We start from the raw sequence: 13,898 nt of genomic DNA on the forward strand, positions 1-13,898 counted from the left end.
GGGGGGAGAACCAGATCTGGCATTGAGTGAGGGAAAAGAACTGAAGCCCTGAGGGCTAGCAGAAAGAATAGAAACAGGCAACCTCAGGAGATAGGAGGTTGAGGGACAAAATACACCAGAGACCTGGGAGGTGAGAGACTCTCAGGACTCAAAGGGAGGGACCATAAATGAAATGTCCACCTCTAGCAGGAAGCCAGGGCATCACATGAAGGAGGGGGTTGCCATCCCACAGTCAAAACTCTCACCCATAATTGTTCCTGTCTGAGAGAACTACAGGGATGGAAGTGGAGAGGAGACTGAGGAAAAGAAGGTCCAGTAACAGGGCTGAAGTCGGATCCAGCTCAAAGGGAATCCCCAAGGCCTGACACTATAATTAAGGCTATTGAGTGCTCACAAAAAGAGACCTAGCATGACCACACTCCGGAAGACTCAACAAGTAGCTGAAAGAGTCAGATGCAGATATTTGCACCCAACCAACTGATAGAAGCTGCTGACCCCTGTGGTTGAATTAGGGAAAGGCTGAAAAAAGCGGATGAGAAGGCGACCCTGTAGGTGGACCAGCAGTCTCAATCAATCTACACTGGAGCACCAAACAGGCAGCATACATCAGATGATATGAGACCCCCAACACACATACAGTAGAGGACTGCCGGGTCTGTGTTCAATCAGAGATGATACCCCTAACCCTCAAGAGACTGGAGGCCTCAGGGAGTTGAGAGGTCAGGAGGGGCTGGGGGTCAGGGGTGGGAACATCCTCCTGGAGACAGGGGGTGGAGAGGAAGTATGGGATGTGGAAAAGTTGGAGAGTAGATGGGGGCAGAATAAAATCTGGAATGTAAAAAAGTAAATAAATTAATTTTTAAAAAAGGAAAGGAAATGCAGGGACAGAGTAGAATAAAAACTGAAAGAAAGGCCATCCAGAGACTGCCCCACCTAGGGATCCATCTCATCTGCTGACACCAAACCCAGACACTATCACTGATACCATGAAGTACTTACTGACGGGTCTGGTGTGGCTGTTCCCTGAGAGATTCTACCAGAGCCTAACCAATACAGATACTCACAGCCAAACATTGGACTGAGTGCTCAGACCTCTGTAGAGAAGTTAAGGCAAGAACTGTAGGAGCTGAAGGGGTTTGCAGCCTCATAGGAAGAACAGCAATATCAACCAGCCAGACCTCCAAAAGCTCCCACGGACTAAACTACCAACCAAAGAGTACATAGGGGTTACCCATGGCTCTAGCTGGATATGTAGCAGAGGAATGACTTTCTGTATCACTGGGAGGGGAGTCCCTTGTTCCTGTGGAGGCTTGATGACCCAGGGTAGGAGAACACTAGGCCCCTGTGACAGGAGTGGGGGAGCAGGTGAGAGAGCCCTCTATAGAGTCATGGGGGAGGAGGGGATAGAGGACTTGTAGAGGGGAAACTGAAAATTGGGACAACATTTGAAATGTAAATAAATAAAATAACCAATAAAAAATTTAAAAAAAAAAAACCAAGAAATTGTGGTTGTCAACTTGTATGTATATAAAAGTCATAATGGGTGCATGTTTCAAATTTTGAATCATGAAAATTAACCGGGAAAGTTCTGGTTGAGCAGACCTTGAAAAGGATCCAGGGAATCTCAATTTTTATTTAATAAGCATTCCACGTAATTATAGTTCACGTGGTTTAAGGACTCAATCTTGAAAAACACTAAACAAAAATACAACCTTGCCTCTCAGTGACCGGAGTCAAGCTAAAATCCCAAACTTTAAATATCTCTGTAAAATTGGCGTCCAAAAACATGAAAGCCAAAGAAAATTATGTTTGAAATCGTGCCACAGGGCAGAGAAGCAGAGCTCAGACAGACAGCACAGTCCAGGCCTGAAACTGAAAGTCACATGGAGAATACATAAGTCAAATCGTCTTTTTCCGAGATAAAAGGAGGCTATGTGAACGGGTAAATAGTGTGACTTACCAAGACTGGTTACGGCTCTCGGTTACAAGGAGAAATAAGAAAAGTTCACCAACTTCCTAGTTACTTTAACGAGTTGGTTTAAACACTGGCTCACTTACATGCATAAGCTTGGGCACACATATATGTACACACACACATGCACACGTTTAAAGAAAGAAAAGCCATCCTTGATGAGAAAAATTCCAGCTCATCTAGAATATGCTCATCACCACCCCGTCCCAATTCAATTATCCCACAAGTCAATGTGGGAAAGAAATATTTACCTCTCTCAAAAATGAGAACTCACATGAAATTGTTTCCAGTGTAGCATTGTTGTACACTCAAAAATTAAAAGTTAAAAAGGTAGGCAAACAGATATTGAGTGGTATCGTGAGAGAAGGGAACTATAACAGACGAATAGAGAAATAACTTCTATCAGAATCTGTTGACCATAAAGCAGAAAATGTTTATACAATCCCTTAACTTTTAAAACTCAAGAACTTACGCTTATGCTAAATGATCTCACAATGCAAGTGAGAATTCAGGGTAGAGATGGAAGTAAATCTAGAAAGAGATGAACCAAAATCTAGAAAGAGATGACTCATGACAAACAGAGTAGAATGTAGGGAGGGAGGTATGGAGAGTGTTGCTCAAGTATTAGGAGAGAAATAAAATGAAATATTTACTGATACAAGATCGACACAGCTGAGAACAGATGTTCGGAAAGTAGACGTAAAGTGAGTAAAGCATCTTGTAAGTAATATGTTTATTTTATTTATTTTATATATTTTTATTGAAGATATTTTACGTAAGAATATATTATATGTTTTTTTTATTCAGAAAGAAAAGGTAAATCATGCAGAAAGGAGTATACATGGCTTGCCACTCCAGGACAAATTGGCAGTAGAGCAGGAATGGAATTTAGGGAGAGGAAACTACTCAAAAGAAAAGAAGAAATGTCAACTGTGCACAAAGGGACTCTGTGTCCTTAGGAAAACTAACTCAGGACAGGAAAGACCAGGAGAAGCCTAGCAAAAATTTTATGCTAGACTGATGATAAAACAATCATTTGAAAGAAATATTGCCTAAAGAGATTTTTTAAAAATCAGGCTTGGTCGTGGTTTTCTCCAGAGATACTCGGTGTCCTTCAGAGCACACTGAGAAAATTCATACAGATTCCTAACGTATGAATCATGAGTCTTATATTTGGTCATATATATCTGTTTCAAGAATTTTAACATATTCTAGATAAGCACTTCACTTTGTAGGTCATATTAGGTCTTTTTTTTTTTTATCTTACAGAGAATGTCAAGAAGACCAACTACAAGACTCTTCCATGGGAGGTATCTGCTGTGTACATGACAGCTGTTCCTCCAAGTACAATGGCTTCTCTTTGGTCATCCAAGTACCTTATGCAAGCTCTGCTTGGGAGGGAAGCTGGGAAACAGTTTGCCCACAGCGCCTACTAAAGAATGGAGCACAAAAGTAGACACACCTAAAGGAAACATAGAATGAGAACCACTCCCCAAGACAAACCAGTCTCGCAGGCACTGTCCTCTTGTTTCCTATGAACCAAAGGAGGACTGTAATGAATGGTCAGTTAGTTCTATTTTGATATCCTGTGCCACATGATCCTATGACTCACACAAATGCATATTCAGGACTGATTGAGGATTACAGTGGCAACAAAATATTAATGATACCATAATCATTCTTCAAATTAGTAGCTCATAACTACCACAATGAACAGGGAGGACAGAACAACAGTTGCATCCATAACGGTTTCTGAAGAACTACCTTTGTTTGAGTATCTGTAGGATACTCAAACAAAAGCTCTGGGAAAATCCTTTGCTATTCTGGTTATTCCTGCTAATGAAAGTTACCTTGACTATCAAGAACGTTATCAGTTTAACATTAACATTATTCATTCTCACCAAAATAGGGAAAATTACAGTAGATGAAAAATAGGCTTCTTCAAAAACTTCCTTAGCTCTGTCACCATTGAGTCAGAAAACTCTAGTTACAAAGCAAGCAGGAGGAAGAGCAGCTCTATTTCACAGGGTTGCAGATTCTTCCCTCCCCCAACAGGGTCCACATGACCTCTGATCCATTCAGAGTTAGCCCAGAAAGGGGGGGAGTAAGCAATAGAAAATACTATTGGGCACTACAGGAAACCCCTGTTTCTTTTATTATAATATATTGGTTCCTCTGATATCAGTCTAGGGCTTGAACACCAAACAAATCACCACTTTTCAGCAGACACCAACTGGGTGTCCTACAGGCACACCCAATTAAGGGCTAGGCTCACAGGAGTATCCTTCCCCACTTCAAATGTCATTGTTAGTATGGAGTAGACATTTCTGCAAATCACGATTTCCCAAAACCCCTTCTTCTTGTTCATTCATTTGCTATAATGGTGCATAGAAATCAGCACACTTTCCTATTACTAGCTTTTTATATTGAGTACCACAAATAGTAAAATGAAGAGGCAGGGAAATCTCAGTTATAGGAGCTTCTGTCCTGTAACTTCATTTAGGGTCTTGGAAAACCCCAGCACACAGGTCTTTGGGCTCAAAGTTCTACTCCTCTAATCATGTCTTGTTCTCTCCTATGCTTTCACAAGATCCTAAAGCCACCAAGATCCCAGACACTTACATCTCATTAGCATCACTCTAAAGAGTGCAGCTATTATGTTGGGAAGCACAAGCTGAGATAAAATAGTGCAACACAAGATGCTCTGGTCATCCCATAGCTTACAAATGTAAAGTTCTAGAAGCTCTATTTATAGATTGGGGGGGTGAACAAAATATATATTTCTTGTTTGGTCACACTGGCACAGCTACCCCTGAGCTTAAATGGTCCTTGAAGCTGCCATGTCCCAACAGAACATATTATGAATGATATGGAAACCTCTCAATACCAACGTTGCCTTACCTGCTTTGCCTGTGGTACAAATATTTGCCCTCTGGTGGAGTAATTATGCTTTCCCCTTGAACTCCTCATAGCACCCCTTTACAGATGACCCCAGGCCAGTTTGTTTGCCATGTCCCAGTGGCAGTGCATAGGACTGGGTTTACTATTCACACGGCACTCATATTTGAAAACTAAAGTTTCCAATTTTCTAAGACAAATTTTGAAGGGTTTACTTTTAAGATTTCAAACTCTACAAGGATTTTAGCCTGGTGGGAACAAGAAATCTAAGATGTTATGAAAGTATATTCACTGGTCACAAATGAGATGTCCCCATGTCAAAGAGGCATGTCAAGTGGAGTAGGCAAGCTATAGCAGGACCCTACTCAGACTTTATAAAAAGGCCTCACAGGCATAAATCATCTTAAAAGAGGCTGTTACAACCTAGTTAGTTTCACAGAGTTTGTGTTCTTCAATTGTCCCTCTCCATAACCACCCCACATACTGAATACAAATTCACATGAGTTTTTAGAACTAGACCTAAGAGGGGGGAAAATGTTTTTGTAATCAGGCAATAACAACATCACTCCCAGATTCTGAACTTAGAAAGGGACAGAATACAACAAGCCATCTTGCCTCTATAGTCAATGAGGACAACCCAGTGGATGGTTTTAAATCAGCTACTCCTAACATGCACGGTGGTGTATGGCAAATACTTATATCTCAGGGGTGCACCATTGTGCATGTATTAACTAAGCCCATTTTTATGACAACACTGTGAAGGAGACACTAATGTCCAATGTGAAGGAAAGGAAACTATGCACAAACCACTAAGGTTAATTGCCCATTTACTATCTAGTACCCACACACACACACACACACACACACACACACACACACACACACACATTTCTAGGCCGGGCTCAGGAGACTTTGGTGAACACTGTGTCAAGGAACAGTCAAATAAAAAGCCGGCTAGGGCTTTCTTAATTAAAACTTGGGGAAAGCAAAGAGACTTGCCTAAGACGTCCATAATAAACAGATCTTATAGGTATGGGGTCCTCAAAGAAGAAACATTAACTTCATACTGAATAGGAACTCAGCTAAGAGGAAATGAGAGGCAGGAGCTGTTTTGCTCTTGCTGTCCCAACTATAATTACTCTTCTGAAGCTATCAATTATGGTCTAAAGTTGCAGGGACTGTGCCAACCTTACAGTGGCAATGACTGCATCTTCACTGGAAACCTGTTCTTAGGCGCTTTCCTGTTAAGACCTATTCTTAGCTCAACTTGATGCCTCAAATCCCATCTTGACCGATTGCCTAGATGCCACATCATCACCTTTCACAGGGGTTTGGGGGGAGACTATCTTCCACCCTTTACAAACCTCCAACACACTACAAGGCCTTGCCTTCCCCTGGACTGTACTAACCTATCCAGTAAAATATTCAGCGTTTTCTTATTTCCATCTTCCTTTTCTTTTCTGCCCCTAAAGTTCTAATATATAGCTTGTCAGTCTGTAGCATAAAAGCAATATAGAACTCCTAGTCAAGATAAATTTAGAGGTCAGAAGAGATGACTCAGTCTAAATCCCATCTCCGGAATATAGCAGGATTTGTGAACAGTACAGAAAAGCTCTGAAGAAACACCTAAGACCCAATATGTCAGGCAGACATCACAATTCCCAAAGCTCTTATGGTTAGATCAGAAGCCAATTCTCTCTGAATATTTGATGTGCCAAAAAAAAGGGCCTATCTCCAATACACATATAAGAAGATGCAATTGCAGAATTCTCAGCATGAACTAACAGTGCTCTTTAGTGGAACTCCCTAGCATATATATGTCCAGCCTGTATACATGTAAACACAGAAATCATTTACACTACAGAGAGAGAGAGAGAGAGAGAGAGAGAGAGAGAGAGAGAGAGAGAGAGAGAGAGAACCATTATTGCTTACTGACCCAGAACAGACTCCCATGATTTCTCAGGAAGGTATCCCTTTGAGTTACTTCTAAACAGGGCTCCTGTTTCAAAATCATTGTGATGCTGGTCACCTAAAGACCTTCCTTCCAATAGCCTTTGCTATAGCTCAAGGCTGAAGTATGGTGTTCCTAATTCAGGACATGCTTGAGGTGTTTGAATTTGCATAACCACTCTAGGAAATTTTTCCTATAAGGACACGTACTGACCTCATCACATATTTCCATTAAGGCAACACTAAAAATGTTTTCTATGGTGCAGATGCAGCCCTGTCTATTAGAAAATAGGTCACTAGCCTGCCCTACTGAACCCCCTGCCATCAGTCAAGGAGAAGGCAGAAATGGCTAAGCATTCGACATGGACCAAATGGACCCGAGTCTGCTTTTCAATGTAAACGTTGGAATCCTGATGGCTCCTTGCTTAGACTTTGTACAATCTCTACAGATAAGTGTATCCCCAACCACAGTACAGAAGCAGCATTTAGAACCAAGAACTGAAAGTGTGCTATACAATACATCAGTCACCTTGGGGGCTTCACTCTCTAGATAGTAAATAAATATTTCATTATAAGTAAGGCAGACTTCATAATAAATAAATCAGCAAAAGCACTGTAATTGTGTCTCAGAGTAAGCATTGAACACAGCATCCCAGGTACTCTAACCAATAATTAGCGTTGCCACTTTAGCAAAGAACTGTATCTTTGTAATTTCATTGTGTTTTATCGCTTACACTCTAATCTGAGGGGTGGGGGAGATGCATTTATTGCATTATTGTGCCTGTGCTTATGGGACTGGGTCAGAGTGGGGATTCATGGCTTTCTTATCCATGCAGATCTGAAGCTATAAAAATTTTAAGTTGCGATTGATTTATATATATATATATCAGGGAAAGGTTTTCCCAACACAATATAAACCAGTGAGTACTGCAGAATTCAAACACTGATGTGCATCTCTCCATTAGTCAAGAGGAAGGAATACCCTCTTGGGGAAATGAAGACGTCGTCTTTAGGGAGCGACGCACTACTATGTATAATGAGCCCCTTGTATATGCTGGATACTGGCCCCTTATTGGATACACAATTTGCCAACATTTTCCCTTACTCTTCAGTTGTCTTTTCATTATGCTTGTTTTCTTTGCTATTCAGGCATTTCACTCTCCAAAACAGTAAGTTAAATATGCTTCACCATAAGTAAAAAAGTCATTAAAACAAACAAATTGGCAGTATCCCTTTCATTGTGTCAGAGTAAATATTGAACACAGCCTTGCAACAATAATCAGTGTTGCCAGTTTAGCAAGCAACCTGAGCTGGAATTGCAGAATGGGGTCCTTCCTTCTGCTTTTGCTGCCTGTACACTTACAGTTGTAACTGAGTTGGATTTAGCTGCATCAGAATGACAGCTTCCCCAGTTGTACCTCTGTGTGTTTAAGTTTTTAGAGTTGCATCATTTTCAACTGATTTTTATCATCTAATTTTGGTTATTGAGTTTTGAAGGGATTGTTGGTTCTCAGCTAGATAGTCCTTTTTGCTTTCTCAAAGTGAGTTTACCATGCATGTGTGTATTTCTGGGTTCAAGGTTCTGTTCCTTTTATCTATGTATCTGGCTTTGGTCTAGCACCATACAATCTCAATTACTATGTCTTCAAAATGTAATTTAAAATAAGACAAGGTGGCTTCTCTTTGGGTTTTTTTGTTTTTTTTTTGGTTATGATTCCTTATTTTGGTTATAATTCAAGGTCTTTTGTGATTCCAAAGTCTATTTCAGTAATCCTACTTTTTTCTTTAATTTAATTTTATTTGTAATTCATTTTTTACACTCCATATTCCACTCCCTGCCCCTCCCCATCCACCCTCCAACTGCTACACATCCAACACCTCCTCCCCACCCCACCCTGTCTCCAGGGTGCTCCCACCCCTCCACCACCACCACTAACACACCTGACCTCCATATTTCCCCAGGGCCTCCAGTCTCCCGAGGGCTAGGTGCACCATCCCTGAATGAACACAGACCTAGAAGTCCTCCACTGCATGTGTGTCGGGGGGCTCACATCAGCTGGTGCACGCTGTCCATTTGGTGGTCCAACATTTGAAAGATCTTGGGGATCCAGACCAATTAAGATTGCTGGTCCTCCTACAGAATCGCCCCTCTCCTCAGCTTCTTTCAGTCTTACCCAGTTCAACAACACGGGTCAGCTGCCTCTGTCCATTGGTTGGGTGCAAATAACTGCATCTGACTCAGCTGCCCACTGGGTCTTTCGGAAGGGTGGTCATGCTAGATCCCTTTTTGTGAGGGCTCCACAGCCTCAGTAACAGTGTCAGGCCCTGGGACCTCCTCTTGAGCTGGAGTAATCCCACTTCTTATTACATATCCATAAGTAATAAAAACTGGTCTGTCCAAGATTATCTGTACTTCCATGCTCATTATAGTATCACTCATAACAGTGAAGGTATAGAACTTAAATGTCATCTGTGAATGAATTTTTAAGAATTATTTTTATATACATATAGATTGCCATGTAACTTTAAAAAGCAACCAATTGTCATTTTAAGTGAAGTGGAGAATATTGTGCTAAATGAATTCAGATACAGAAACACAAAAGCTGTGTAACTTATTTGTATTCATAGAGTACTTGAGCATTCTCATCATTAAAAGAGGTACAGGCAATGTACACATTAATCTAAGAGCAAGCTACTATGCTTCCATTGGTGATTTATTGTTATTGGAATGTTGTAAATAATATAATAAATATGATGGCTGGTGTATTCTATCAGCTGATGGCTACCATACTTCTATGAACATTAGCTAGTAAATAGTTTACCATCTGAAGCTGGAAGCTGTTTATTTAGATAGTAAACACAGTGGTGCCCAAATTAAGTGCATACTTAATTTGGTGAAGTGAAGACTATAATTTTCTGACTTCATCTTCTTGGCCCAGTCTCAATTTGCAACTTGTAATTTAATGGTCTGAATAGGTTATAAGCCCTCAGACCACACGAAGGATTAGCCTCCAAGTCCACCAAATGGATACCTAGCCTGTCTCTAAAATGTTTCACACAGAACAACTGGAACAAAAGCCAGCTTAGCTGCCAGCAGAAGAAGAGCTGACCTGATGAGATGTGGCATACAGAGGCTTCTACTGCCTTCCCAGAAGGCCACGGTCCTTCCATCCCCCAGAGCCTCTATGTGAACTCACAAACTCTAAGGGAAAAATAAATCTCAATCTCAAAAAGGGTTGTAAATACCCCGAGGGGGAAACGACTCTGCTCCCTCCCTTTTCTTCACCCAGGTTTTCTCTTTCCACCCATTCCTCTTACTACCTTGAAAGGAATCAAACGCCTGTCCCCTTCACAGGCAGGCTTGCCACTCTATCAGACAAGATAGTCTGGGTCTCGTTTTCAATATTAGAATTATTCATATCACAAAACTGCAAGAATAAATCGACAGCACAAAAAGCATTTACTTGTCAAATCTTTGGTAGAGGTTTGATGAAGGACAAAAACATTTTAAATTCATTCTATTTGTAATACAGAAAAAAATTTTTGATGCATTAGTATCAAAATATTTAACTCCTAAGTTGCTAAAGCTTTTTCTAAAAAATTCTTTTTTTCACGCAAAATTGCATTACATTGCTTAAAATATCAGAGATTGGTAAAATGGTTCAGTGGGTGATACACTTGTTGCCAAGCCTGACTACCTGAGTGTGATTTCTGTAAGCCATATGTCAGAGGAGAGTATTGAATCTCACAGTTGTCCTCTTCCATTTGCATATGTATATATCACACTCATGTGCACATTCTCAAGTGCACATAAGCACACACAGGCACACCGTCAAGAAAAGAAATTTTAATACTACAATAAATGAGCATTGGTATGTTGTTAGCAGAATAATACTATGTAGATGTTGGAAGATAGTTACATTAAAAGGCTTAAAATATTTTTCCATGATATTTTCTTTTTTTCCATAATATTTTCTATGTAATGAGATAGCTGAAGAAAGTGGCTTAAAAGTATAACTGAAAATCATTAACTTATTAAAGTAAGGCTGAACATGCCTTTCAAGTTATACAAATCATACCAAGACATTCAAGGGGGTTACTTTGACACCTTACACTGAAACTATTCCTTTATCAAATGTAGGGTTGTTAAGATCTTTTCCCAATCTGTTGGTTGCTGTTTTGTTCTTTTGACAGTGTCCTTTGTCTTACAGGAGCTTTGTAATTTTATGAGGTCCCATTGTCAATTCTTGATCTTGAAGCATGAGCTATTTGTGCTCTGTTCGGGAAATTTTCCCCTGTGCCCATGTGCTCGGGGCTCTTCCCCACTTTCTTTCCTATTAGTTTCAGTACATCTACTTTTATGTGGAGGTCCTTGATCCACTTGGACTTGAGCTTTGTACAAGGAGATAAGAATGAATCTATTTGCATTGTCTACATTGTAACCACTAGTTGAAACAGCACCATTTGTTAAAAATGCTCTTTTTTTCACTGGATGGTTTTAGCTCCTTTGTCAAAGATCAAGTGATATAGGGCTAATATAAGAACTCAAGAAGTTAGACAACAGAGAAACAAATAACCCTATTAAAAAATGGGGTACAGAGCTAAACAAAGAATTCTCAACCAAGGAATATTGAATGGCTGAGAAACACCTAAAGAAATGTTCAACATCCTTAATCATCAGGGAAATGCAAATCAAAACAGCCATGAGATTCCACATCACAACAGTCAAAATGGCTAAGATCAAAAACTGAGGTGACAGCAGATGCTGGTGAGGATGTGGAGAAAGAGGAACACTCCTCCATTGCTGGTGGGATTGCAAGTTTGTACAACCACTCTAGAAATCAGTTTGGTGGTCCTCAGAAAATTGGACATGGTACTACCAGAGGACCCAGCTACACAAACTCCTGGGCATATATCCAGAAGATACTCCAACATGTAATAAGGACACATGTTGAACTACGTTCATAGCAGCCTTATTTATAATAGCCAGAAGCTGGAAAGAACCCAGATGTCCCTCAACAGAGGAATGGATACAGAAAATGTGGTACATTTACACAATGGAGTAGTACTTAGCTATTAAAAACAATACATTAATAAAATTCTTAGGCAAATGGATGGAACTAGAAAATATCATCCTGAGTGAGGTAACCTGACAACAAAAAGAACACACAAGGTATACACTCAGAATACCTGACGCAATTTACAAACCAAATGAAGCCCAAGGAAAGGAAGACCAAAGTAAGGATACTCTGGTCCTTCTTAGAAGGGGGAACAAAATACCCATGGGAGGAGATACAGTATGGAGCAAGAGACTGAGGGAAAGACCATCCAGAGACAGCCTCCACGTGGAGATCCATCCCACATACAGTCACCAAACCCAGACACTATTGTAGATGCCAACAAGTGCTTGCTAAAAGGAGCCTGATATAGCTGTCTCCTGAGAGGCTCTGCCAGTGCCTGACAAATACAGAGGTGGATGCTCTCAGCTAACCATTGGACTGAGCACAAGGTCCCCAATAGAGGATCAGAGAAAAGACTGAAGGAGCTGAAGGAATTTGTAGCCCCATAGGAGGAAAAACAATAGGAACCAACCAGTACCCTAGAACTCCTGGGGACTAAACCACCAACTGAAGAGTAGCCCTGGCTCCAGCTGCAGAGGATGTAGCAGAGGATGGCCTTGTTGGACATCAGTGGAAGGAGAGACCCTTGTTCCTGTGAATGCTTTATGCCCCAGTGTAGGGGAATGCCAGGACAGGGAAGTGGGAGTGGGTAGGTTGGTGAGCAGGGGGAGAGGTGATAGGATAGGGGGTTTCAGAGTGGAAACCAGGAAAGGGGCTAACATTTAAAATGTAACTAAAGAAAATATTTAATTAAAAAATGTAAAAAAAAGAAAAAGAAAAAGAAAACTATTCAAATTTGAAACCACTAATTAACCCCCAAATAGGAACTTCCCATTCTAATCAAAGAAAATTTTTTTGTTATTTCTTCAACCACAAAAATAAAAACTTTTGATGGCATCCTACCTGTAGGAGAATGAGCTGCTGTCCTCTGGCAACTCCCAAGCCACAGATTCTTTAATACTCAAACAGGAAACTTCAAATGTGCTAAGTTCTTTGTGAATCATTACAACACGGGTTCTATGGATTGAAATGTGGAATGCTTTGAGCATAGTTACCATTTCTGAGGAAGAAGTACAGAATAGATTCACAGTTGTATAATATACAATTTTAAATGGCAGGACACTATACTAATTTGTTAACTCAAGTATGAAACTAAGATTTAAGATTGCAACTATTTCCTATAAAGCATAGATCTAGTTAGATTTCTCAGCTTGACACAGCCAAGTTATCATGGAAGAACAAACTTCAATTGAGAAAATGCCTCCATAAGACTGGTCCACAGGCAAGGTTGTAAAAGAATCTTTTCAGTTACTAATGTGTGATGGTCAAAGCCACTTCAGGAAGCACCACCATTGAGGCAGTGGTCTTGGGTTGTATTAAAAAGCAGGCTGAACTTTCTTACATCTGTGTTAAGTGAGTAGCAAGGCAGCAAAGTTCCTCAATGGCCTCTGCTTCAGTTCCTGGCTTAAGTTCCTGTCCTTTGAGTTCTAAGATGAAATAAACCCTTTACTCTCCAAATTGCTTTGGGTCATGCTAAGACACTCATCAAACTAAAAATTCCTGGAACAAGAAAAGTGAGTTTTCACTTTAAAACTTCTTAGAATCTTAAGGTGAAATAATTCTGAGTGATAGAAATTCTATTCCCAAAGACCAGATTGTTTAAAGGGGAATTTATTAACCATTTCAGTCCTGACAGTGACAGTAACACTTAAGGATAGGTACAAAGTTTAGGAGGCATATCTTTGAATGACTGACTTCATTGTATAAACACATCACAAATGTACAAATAAAGTTATGATATTTCTAGGTGATATAACCATATGTGTCCTCCATTGTGTATGTGTACTCCATCACTGCCAGAATATTATGTTCTACATGATTGTGTTTAGCAAGCTCCAAGCTCAGCCATGAGACGAAGGATCTGAATTCTATGAAGACCATAACCCTTTCCTCTCCTC

The sequence above is a fragment of the Mus pahari genome, chromosome 5 (genome assembly GCF_900095145.1).
Source record: "Mus pahari chromosome 5, PAHARI_EIJ_v1.1, whole genome shotgun sequence".
In the NCBI taxonomy this organism is placed as follows: Eukaryota; Metazoa; Chordata; class Mammalia; order Rodentia; family Muridae; genus Mus; species Mus pahari.